Below are 11651 nucleotides of genomic sequence, written 5' to 3'. Positions count from 1 at the left end.
ATATCGAATTTCAACACTCAAATCGCGATCAGTTCCTGAACTGAACATTGACAAATGCTATAACCATCCTCGCATTCTATGCGTCACCGTAACATGACTTCAAATTTAATCTTATGACTCTTCAGCCAATCAGAAAACTCGGTTAGTAAAAATTATCCAATTCAAACCGCCAATTCTTCAGTCCACGTGGACTGTATTGGTTTTTTTGGCCTTTGAGAACGCCGACATCTTTAACTATGCACTATACCTCATTAGTGCGGAAAGATCTGACCCATCCAGCAATTCAATATCCAGCGTGGTATCAGCTGGAGCAGTACTTGCTTTCTGGCAGATATTTACCAGAACCTACGGTATAGGTAGCTGGCAGAGATGAATATTTCGAGTTTTATTTGGAAATATTTATTTTCTAGTACGTATGTATATCTCCTCGATACAGTATTCAGATACGGTTTGATTTCTGTTAGAGTATTGATACATGGGATGTTTCTTCCCCGCTTGGAGATTTCTTCACCAGATGGAGCTATTACTAGTCAACAGCCTTTCTCTTAGACGAAGGTTTCATATGTATATAGTTGAGTCACGTTGAGATAAATCGAGTCTCAGACACTTTGGCTGTGTGTGACGAGTAGGTGATCTACTGAAATAATTTCAGCATGGTCCTTCTGCTGGATGAATGAGAAACATCTGCGAGACTAACCTCGGTGAAGTATCTTGCATTAAAGTCTGTGGGATATAATTAAATATCCAGCGTGGTATCAGCCGGGAAAGTAGTTTTTCCGGCAGGCATTTACCAGAACTTGCGGTGTTGGTAGTTGGGAGAGATGAATTCTTTGAGATTTTATTTCGAAATATTTATTTTCTGGTGGAAAAAATTTAATGATACTTGCAGTCTTTTCTTTGGTTCGCGTTATTTTAAAAAGTACTCGAGAGATGTCAAAGGAATCTCTTTTGAACTGAAAGGGTATATTTTTTAGACAGGTGTGTTAGTACATCCAAAACGGAAAAGATTTTATTCAAGAAATCATTTTTTCGCTGATAACGCTCAAATAAATTGCCCAGAAAACTTTATAAAGTAAAGTGGATTCTAGTTAAGAAAAAAAATGACTATTAAACTACGAATTGAACCTGTTCCTATGAATATCCTAGAAGTACTTTAATTCTGAAATGGAGTAACAGTATAATTGATTCCGGAAAAACCCAAATTCGAATCAGGTCGAGTGGCAAAATGCAAAATATGATGAGAGGTGTGAGGTGTATGTAAGTGAAGTATAAAAAAAGTTGCCCTAGAGGTCTGCGACTTCAAATCGTAATTATCAGTTGGCCAGGTTCGGCCTGAACTCGTACTCGGTCACTGGGGTAGAGAGTGAATATACTTCGGATGAGTCTTTCGATCGTAGCACGCGACTCAAAAACCTTGAAACAACTGAACAATACGGTTCGGTGCAATTTTCGAACTTTTCGCGTTACGAGGTATTTAGATCCCCAATTAAGAAATTATTCGAATATTATGACAGAAGTGAAAACGAACGCTGTTTAAAATGGAATGAAAAGGCGGTAATAGAGTTAATCGGTGTTTCGAACGTGGATTTTATTGGTGCAGGAGAAAACTGGAATATACTGAATGAAAAAGGGGTGAGTTTTTTTTTTCACTTACCTAGTTTTTTTATTGCATTTCTATTTGAGTTAAATATGTGAACGTATTCATTTGAAAAATATAAAATATGTCTTGAAATTAAAAAATCATGATAGGCACTCAATTAAGTTTTAAATTCCCCGAAAAATTACAATTTTTCATAACTTGAATATTAATTTTTCATTTTTCTCTGTCTTCCGTTAACAGGCTAAGTGTTTTAGTTGGTAATCATGTACTATTATTTGAATGAAAAAAAATATATGAAATGGTAAAAATATACATATATTGTTTAAAAATCATGGAAAAGTTTCACAAGAAGAAAAATAAAAAATATATCAATGGAAACTTGGGGAAATATGTGGATCATATGCGTGTTTCACATATGATGGATTACTCATATTTTTTCATACTTTTCCTATATTAGTAGGTAGACAAAAAAATATATTCCGTCTCAATGACGGTTCGCAAAATCATGCTTTGAAGTTTTCCCTCATTTTCACATATTAATGTCTACGAAGTAACCCAAAAATGATTTTTATTCACAAATTTAATCACGCATAAAAATCTTGCTACAATACTTATACTCCGTGGTGTTTTGGGGAATGAAAATAATAAAGATTCCATTAGACATCACTATCAATATTGAATTACTGTTAGATATGATCAGGATAGAGGGGTGGATATTGAATGATATTCATTTTGAAAGCATGAAAGTCACGATAATTTTAGCCTTATGTCAAAATCCCCAGTAATAATATTCCTAGGACTCTGATGATAACAATATAAATTCACTATAATTTTAAAAAGCACATTGCTTCAGAACTGTTCGATGCCATAGATGGAGAGTAGATACCTGAAGGAAACGTGCTTGAAAAAATTGCAATGAAATAAAGATATCTTCGTGTGATATTTAGCTAAAAAATGTTTGCAATTCATATTCACGCCAATTATATTCATATTGGAATAATAATGGAGATCTATTCACCTGTACACATTCTAATTTACAGAAACCACTCTCAGAAACATTTCATATTAATGAACATATCAAATTATTCAATTCTGATCATTACTGGAGTTTTTTCCCAAAACCAAATCGTTATTTTAACACCTCGACATGTGTTTCGATCACCTAGTGATCATTTTCGAGAGGAAGATCAAACTAAACATACTTACAAAGGTATCCTAATTTATACCATAGATACGTCTTCTAGCTACCTGCGTCTCAAATTAATTTCACAATATTGCCTTATCTACTAGTCTCAAATTGATTTTACAATGTGTTCTTATGTAATAGTCAGATAAATCTAATGATTAAAATATTATTTTAACAAGCTATTCAGTATACTATTAGGTATTGGATCACCATCGTTATTCATGTTTACTCATTTCTACACTCTCATAGGCATCTAGAAGATGGTTGTTGTTAACTTGTCTAACTAATATTAATGAACTAAAGTCTATGGAATGGTTTTGCTGCAAAATATGATGGGCGACTGCTGATTTTTTAGGTCTTCCATACTTTAAGTGTGCTAAAAGTTCCTTATATCTTATTTTAATAGAACTTTTTGTCTGTCCATAATATTTTGCATTGCAGTCCTAACATTAAACTTCGTAAATTCCGAAGTCTCGACTTTGTCTTTTGGATTTCCCAAAAGCCTCTATAGTGTATGACTTGTTTTAAAAACCACCTTCATATCTAGTTCTTTGAAAATATTTCCAGAGTTCTTCGTGTATTGAAGAAAAATCAGCAGTCGGCCATCATATTTTGCAACAAAACCATTCCATAGACTTTAGTTTATTAAGATTGGACAAGTTAACAACAACAGGCATCTAGATGCCTATAAGAGTGTAGAAATGAGTAAACATAATATTATGAATAACGATGGTGGACCAATATCTAATAGTATACTAAATAGCTTGTTAAAATGATATTTACCTGACTATTACATAAGGACACATTGTAAAATTAATTGAAGACTAGTAGATAAGGCAATATTGTGAAAATAATTTAAGACTCTTAAGGCACAGGTACCTAGAAGACGTATCATGTTATAAATTAGGAAATCTTTATAAGTATGTTTAGTTTCATCTTTCTTTTGAAGATGATCACTCGGTGATTGAAACACGTGTCATGGTGTTAAAATAACGGTTTGGTGTTGGGAAAAACTGAAATGAAACACTATTTCACTGAAAACCAAATTCTTTTGTAAATCTTCTTTTCGGTTTTTCTATCGTGTTAACAGAAACTTCCAAAGTAAGACACTTTAATTGATTATTTCAAAAGTTAGAATCTGAAACGTTCGTGAAAATATTAATATTATCAGAATTTTTTTTCTTTTTAAATCAGAAAAACTTTTCAGACTGATCAGATTGGAGATAGAGTTGAATTATTTTTCTTCACACTCTGATAAAATAAACTAATAAGAACAACGATGTTTCACTGAAAATGTTTGCTTAAACAACAGGAAAAAAAATCAAATTCATGTATTTTTAGTAAAAATACAAAATTTGTTGTAGATTATACTCGAAACTGTGGATCGTAGTGAAATAGCAAAGTTGAAGTGAAACTTTAATAATGTTGAGGAGTTCAAAATTAATGAAGAAAAGAGAAATGAAACTTTCTATCTTTTTTACCACTTTTATTTGTAAATAACGTAACTGCAGTTATACTTATATGGACATTTTCAAACTTATACAAGGTATATTGTATTCCATACACTGATCTATATCAAATATTCAAATTATTCATTTTAATGTTACTCCAAAATAAAATAATCTATATTAATCCTGATTGTTTTCATAGAAAATTGTTATATTTATTTAAAATTCGATTTCAATCACGAAATCATTCCAAGTATAAACTCAGACGATCTTTCAAAACTTCCTTAGCAGCCTTCACGGATTCAAAAATCAAACCATTATTTCAACTTATGAAACTCCAAACGCCAATTCACAACTAATAAACTTACAATTGTATAATTGAAATGTAACAAATTATGGAAAGTGTAACTATCACGATATATCAATTTGTCTAGGTACATATTATTACAGAAACTAGAACCCAGAAGAATTTTCTCTTTCAATTTCGAAAGATCATAATGAAATATGTGCATTAACTGGGAAAAAAGAAAATATAGCAGTGGCAGAAAAAAGTGGTTTCTTGCTTCGAATAAATAATGAACTGTTTTCAGTTATAGGCTAAACACTATCTGAAAACTGGATAATAAACTTTGATCTCTCAAATACCCTTGCAATACTAAAAATAAAAAAAAAATAATTGATTCCTTTGAGAATTATGAACACGAACATATGATCGGCATAACTGCATGTCATAAATGATTCTAGAAGTCTTCAGTTGGAGGAAAATTGTGGATGTGGCATTACTTTCGAAAAATAATCATATTATGTATGTATTTTACAATAGTGCGGTTTAATTTGAGTGGATTATTCTGCATTACACTCTTGTAGAAGCCACGTTAGTGGCTTCTACAAGAGTGTAATGAAAATATAAAATCATTTGCAGCAAGAACTGACAAATTTTGTGTAGTCCAAGTAACGGTTTCTAACAGACAAAAAAGCTGTTCTTGAATATATATTTCAACGAAATAATATCCCAACTTCATGAGTATTGCTCCGAACTTGTTAACCGCGGTGCTAGTGCTGATCTTCTGATAATACCAACTTGTCAAAAACTACCAACATCTACAAGTCTATCTATTTTACACTTGTATCCATTATTGATTCACCCGGAAATTGGACGTAATCCAGAATTTTATTCTGAATTTTCTCTGGCCTATTAATGTAACTTGTTTTTTAATTAACATTCCGCTCATACAATACTCGAAGTGTGAAAGAAATTCTGATCGACAGATTGTCTACCTTGATTATGATTTCAGTCACACATTTAGCTTCATTTAATTGAGGTGTGAAGTGAAAAAATAGGTTGCACTTGCGGATTGCGCAGGCATTCTTCAGTGTTCAGTATGCAAAGAATCTGAAATACAATGATGATTCCAATTAGAAACCAAACTTTATTTTACTGACCGGATACGTACGGTTCGAACTGAATATGTCGAACTTTTAAACATAATTTCTACTAAATCACAGAATAAAAATGTTGATTGGGTACAAAACATAATTTTTCACAGAGAAAAAGTCAGAATCTCTTAGGAGGGAATAAGTTGGCCGTATCTAAACAAGTATTACACTGTGATAGTATGAACATGAATATAGGGTGTTTCAAATTCGATCCTCACCATTGGGATCTCGGAAACTATGAGAGATACGAAGATGGTTGAATCGGGGCAATTGTGGGATATTCAACCGAAATAACGAACACATTTCGAGCATAAATTCAATGACTTGTACAATAACAAAATGTCATTGTGTGTAACAAATTGAAAGTCAAATTCAGAAACATCAAAGTCAAAGCCTATTATGATAAAAATTAAATTTTTTCAATATCTCCAATTTTTCGAAAAAAAAATGATAACTTATGATACATCATTGAAAAGGTAAAATCTAGTTCGATTCAAAAGAGAAATAATCCAATGTAGCGCCCATAAGGAAAAATAGAGTTGATGATGGTGGCCGGAAGACGAGTCGGATAGCAAATCTGAAAACACCATTATGTAGCAGGGAAAAAGTGGCAATGTGAATGTGCAATTTATTTTCGAATCCTTCGAAAAATAAAGGCAAAAAAAATTACTCTCGGAATTTCAGAACTTTCTCAACGGCATATTGTTAGTCACGTTAATGCGCAACGTTGCGCTAATAGGGAATGTTCCTCAATTTGGGTTATTACAGCAAATGCAAGTTTGAACAAAATAAAGTTGAGTTTAATTCATGAGTTTTTCAAATTCACTTCGAAAAGTATTCAAGTTGATGTTTAAAATGTTGCGTTTTAATTTTTAAAGGGATTTGTTTCAAGTTCACATATTGGCAACAGCGCCTATATCAAGTTGAAATAATTTATACGTACCTAGATATTGTACTTTAAAAAAGGAAAATTATCTTTATAAATCCACAATTAAGGCAAAATATAAATTATAGTTCAATACCACCTCCACAAGCCACATAAACAACGGTTGTTTTGTTATTTATTTATATAGAGGAAGATAGGTTAGGTGCACAAAATGTCATATGTCACAGAATGTCTCGGAACTCGGAACATAAGTAAACAGAACAGCCCGCCTCTGAAATATGTCATCTTTGTTTGTCTCATACAGGTAACAGATTCATTGTCCTTTATTAGCTATACTTGATTTTCGTCAGGAGGAACATTCCCCATTCAACCATCTTCGTATCTCTTATAGTTTCCGAGATCCCAATGGTGAGGATCGAATTTGAAACACCCTGTATATTTCTGAATATATTCTATTAAATAAAAACACTGATCTTCAATGAACAAACTGTTGTTTGGTGGTGACTATCTCAAATACCAAAGACACTTCTTAATTATCGAATATTTTCCTTATGCATGCGAATTATGTCAAATGAAATTATAAATTGACCCTGCGAAGGCAAATAAGCATTCAGTTTCAACAGTGTTATGGAACGGTCATCATCAGTATTGTTAATAGATCAACATAACAGTTGGGCTTTCCTGAGAGACTTCGTACCTCCCTTCAGTATCTTCATCAGTATTAGTTTCAATTCATATACGTGGACTGTAGAAAAAAATAAGGTGCATGTTTAGCACATTTAGTTTGTTCGGCGATTTTCTGCCATCGGAAAAAAATTGAATCAAAAAATTTGCGTCAAACTTTGTGTGAAAAATTCAGTGCTCAAAAACTCTTGAAATGTTGCCAGTGGTTGACAGTGGTATACGATGATTGTTCTCAAAATTTTTACAAGTGATACATGCTTTTCATAGAAGGTCGAGAAGATATGAATGACGACGTTCACTCTGTACGTCCCAGCACATCGAATACCGATGAAAATGTTGAGAAAGCGAAGAAAATTGTTTTGGAGAATCGTCGAATCATTATCAGAGAAGTTGCTGAGGATGTCGACATATCGGTTGGCTCATGCCATGCAAATTTTAAGGAATTCCAAAATTCCAAAATTGCGTAATCATGCCTCAGCCACAGTGTTCACCAGACTTAGCCTTCTACTGTTCTCAAGAATGAAGAGACCAATGGAAGAACCGGCATTTTGCGACGATTGAGCTCTAGTACTTCTTGACTTAGTCTTTGACACTATAAATCACGATTTATTGATATCAACTTTACATTTCGTTGGTCTGTCAACTTCAGCTATCACATTGCTTGCCAATTATCTTAATGGAAGAAGACAAAGAGTTACGTTTGATGAAACTTTTTCATCTCCCCTATCTCTTCAACGCGGAATGCCACAAGGCTCTATACTTGGGCCGATCCTGTTTGCTCTTTACTCCTCTAATCTTATCAAAAATTTGAATCACTGCAAGGTGCACTTCTTTGCGAATGACACCGAAATTTATAATAGTTTTCCCCCTCTAGATGTAAATTATTTTTGCATGATACTTAATAAAGACTTGGATAATTTTTATAGGGCTGCAACAGAACACTGTGTACTTCTAAACTCTCAAAATCAAAAGTTCTTTTATTTGGACCAGAGTCCAAACGATCTGACATTTTAGAGTACCTAAACATATCAATCAATGGTGTAAATATCGAGTTGGTGAAAGGAGCGAAAAATCTTGGAGTTATCCTTGATCACACTCTCAGATTCGAAGTTAGGCAGTATCTTTCACTAAAATTGAAATTAGTGTTATGTGAAGCACTAGTTTTATCACATTTTAACTATGCTAATACTGTCTATGGACCACATTTGAGTGAGCAGTATAAACGTAAAAACCAGAAAATAAAAAAATTTAAATATTAATAAAAGCTGAAAATTAAAAAATATTATTAACAAAAATGAAAAATTAAAATTAAAATTAAAAGATTCTAAACCAAGTTACGTCACGACGTTTCGATTGTATTCACAATCGTCTTCGGGTGATAACTGGACTTATTCCTCTGAGATCTGACTATTTATAGGTCATTCGGGTGCTTTCACCTTTCACCTACTCCCTCTCTCCGCTTCATTGGTTTTAGCGGGAGATTACCGTTTGGCGGGAGTTGGTCGTTTTTCGCTTGATAAGAGGTTTCCATATGTTACGTATCTCTACGCTAGCTTGACTAAATGCGTTGTTGGACAACATATACGCGGCTTCCTTGAATTTTCTCTTAAACCAGTGTTCTTCTTTGTGGATGATTTCAGCTTGAGCCCACTTGATATTATGTTGATGAGTCCAAACATGCTCTGCTATTCCGGATTTGCTGGTTTCTCCTCGCTGTGTGTGTTTCTTGTGCTCAGCAATGCGAACTTTCAATGGCCTCTTAGTTTCACCGATGTATGATTCTCCACACTCGCAGGGTATCCGGTAAATGCAATTCCATATTATATTAGATAATGGAAGTCCGAACTGATGAAATAAACAGTTCAGTTGTTGAATTTATTCAGGAACTGAACTGAACTTCGCCCTGTATTTTTCAAAATTTTCTGTTGGTGTATTTCCTCAATCTTGTTTTTTTTATATATTTTTTGAAAATAATAAAGGCGATTATTATTATTATTATTATTATAAAAACCGGATCGATGAGAGAGCTTAAGGACATAACAAAAAATGCATATCAGAATTGCTTTGAGGATTAGAAAAAACGCGGCACACGTCTATTAAATCTGAGAGGGACTAATTTGAAGCGAACAAAATGAAAATTGATGAATAATTGAATATTTTTTGAGAAAAATTAAAATTCGACAAACAGACCATGAAAATCCAAAAGTATTTGAGTAATACTTTTCAGATTTTTACTAAATACTTTACAAAACCGCAACACATGTTCCACTGTACAGTAGCTTATTTGGGCCTGTTCAATAATTAGTTAGTAGATTTCTTCAGTTCCAAAATACAAATCGTGAAATTATAAAACAACAACAAAAATTAATTCGCGCTCCAGGGCGACTTCATCGATTCCAGTGGCGCATTTGCTTTTTCAGTTATTATTCGGACGTGTTCAATACTAATTAGTTAGCAAAACTTCCTAAATAACGTCAAATACTATCTTGATAGCAGAAGCCTCTTCTGATGTTTGTCCCGTATCTTCTAATAAATTATGGCAGTCGATAAGTTCAGAAAAGTAATATGAAAATTACAGAGAAATCTCGTGTTGGTAATTATTGAATGATAAATATGCGATTGACATTAAAATTAAACCGTATTATCTCATCTGCATATGAGATCCATCCACATTGGTAAGTATGCAATCATATGCAAAAACTAGTACGATGCTTAACTGTAATACAAACATAAAAGTTAATGAATCCTACACTCATAAATGAAACTACATTTTACTAGCACACGCGTAATTGTTTCAAACTTGATACTGTAATTAAAACTCATATATAAAACGTAATTTTTGCTATTAAAAAATAGAATTGCATTAATTTTGCAGATTTATTTTAGAATTGATTTCATTGCGAAAAAAACAACAAAACTTCGAGGCGATAATTGATTTGAAAGTATGTAAATTTTAGAGATATAGCGGTGTGTTCTCTATTTTTCAATCAGGGCTTAAAATAAATTTCAAAAAATAAGAATAAAAATCAAATCCTTTGAAAATTTCTACTTGGAATTTATAAAAATCATCTGATGATCAAGAGCGATTTCAATTTTTAACCGTAAATGAAAAAAATGATATCCTGATCATTATGTTTGAATAAAATTTACCTATGTTTTCAAATATATATAATAACAATTGTCGAGTAACATTTTTTGAAATATGAACTATCTCTATGATATATTTTGTGTCTGCAGTAGTAGTTGAAGAAAATTGTTATCAACTGTTTTAGCAACAGTATCTTAATTTCTGTAATGCCTTAGAAATGTTGGCTTACAAAAATATAAACTTAAAATTATCTTCACTTGATAAACGTAAGTTACTAAAGTTGTACTTTCTGGTTAAAATCTCGTAGCAGTGTTATTTTCAAAAAAGTCTAGAATCGATTAATTAATTTGTATTTGAAAAAACTTTCATTTTTTTTATCACAATTTAATCATTACGAAAATCAAGAAACATCAAAAATCGATAATTTTTTTTGTATAAATCAGCAATACTTTTCAAATCCAAAACAAACCAGGGTAGGATTTGGAAGGCTGAAGGCCCTGGAGCAAAAAAGAAGTGGAGTCCTATAATTGTTAATTATTTTCCAAATAAAAAAATTACTTTTTATGTCAAGTCTTCCAAAACTTTATTGTCATTCAATCATGGGTAAAAATTACAAATTACACATTGAAAAAAAGGATTTCCACTGAAATACTCAATCAATTGAAAAATGGAAACTTCCAGGGCTTTCTGATGTACCAATAACGATATTATTATATTTTTGCAAGTATTCTTAGTAAAAATGAAAAAACTGTTTGGGATGCAAAACGTAAAAGTTGCTAACCCGTCAAAATTTGGGCATTTTTTAAATCTTTATTGTGAGGGCCCCTTTCCTGTGGCGGTCCCGGGGTAGTAGCCCCGGGGTAGCAGCCCCTGGGTAGTAGCCCCGTCTGCACTCCCCTATATCTGCCCCTGAATACAACAATGATAGATTTCAAACCCAGATTTCGACATTATCAATCTTTTAATATTTTCAGTATCAAAGCTCATAATTTAGAAACATGCGGGAACTCATTTTTGTATCAAATCGATTGTTTGGGTCATTCATTTGAAATAAAGGGAAACTATCAAAAATCTGTATTTTCATGTTGTCTTTCCATCATAGTATTCTTGCTATCGGCTTCCTAAATTTAAAATGTTCTCGTGCCAGTTCCATTTGTTTACATATTTATGGTTGAATGAGCAATAAATAAATATTTTGTGCCCGGGGCTGATTATATTGAATAGTAATGCGCAGTGAAAGTATTACGTGTGTGAGAATTTTATAGTGAAATTCTCAATGGTTAAAAATAATGATGTATGCTAAGTACTCGACCGCAAAGAAA

At 32.5% G+C, this 11651-nt stretch overlaps 1 protein-coding gene across 1 annotated transcript in view; it reads left to right on the top strand.

Annotated features, from left to right (window-relative positions):
• Nucleotides 1–1297: 1297 nt before the first annotated feature.
• Nucleotides 1298–11651, top strand: part of LOC111508896 (uncharacterized) — a 60786-nt gene continuing 50432 nt past the window's right edge. Inside the window, exon 1 of the mRNA XM_074183704.1 lies at nucleotides 1298–1632. The gene's annotated coding sequence lies outside the window, so the exon portion shown is untranslated. The remainder of the gene's footprint in view (nucleotides 1633–11651) is intronic.

The sequence above is a fragment of the Leptinotarsa decemlineata genome, unplaced genomic scaffold (assembly GCF_025532065.1).
Source record: "Leptinotarsa decemlineata unplaced genomic scaffold, Ldec_3_MD MMD2_tig00026340_RagTag_RagTag, whole genome shotgun sequence".
Classification (NCBI taxonomy): domain Eukaryota; kingdom Metazoa; phylum Arthropoda; class Insecta; order Coleoptera; family Chrysomelidae; genus Leptinotarsa; species Leptinotarsa decemlineata.
This window is presented reverse-complemented; position numbering and strand designations above follow the sequence as displayed.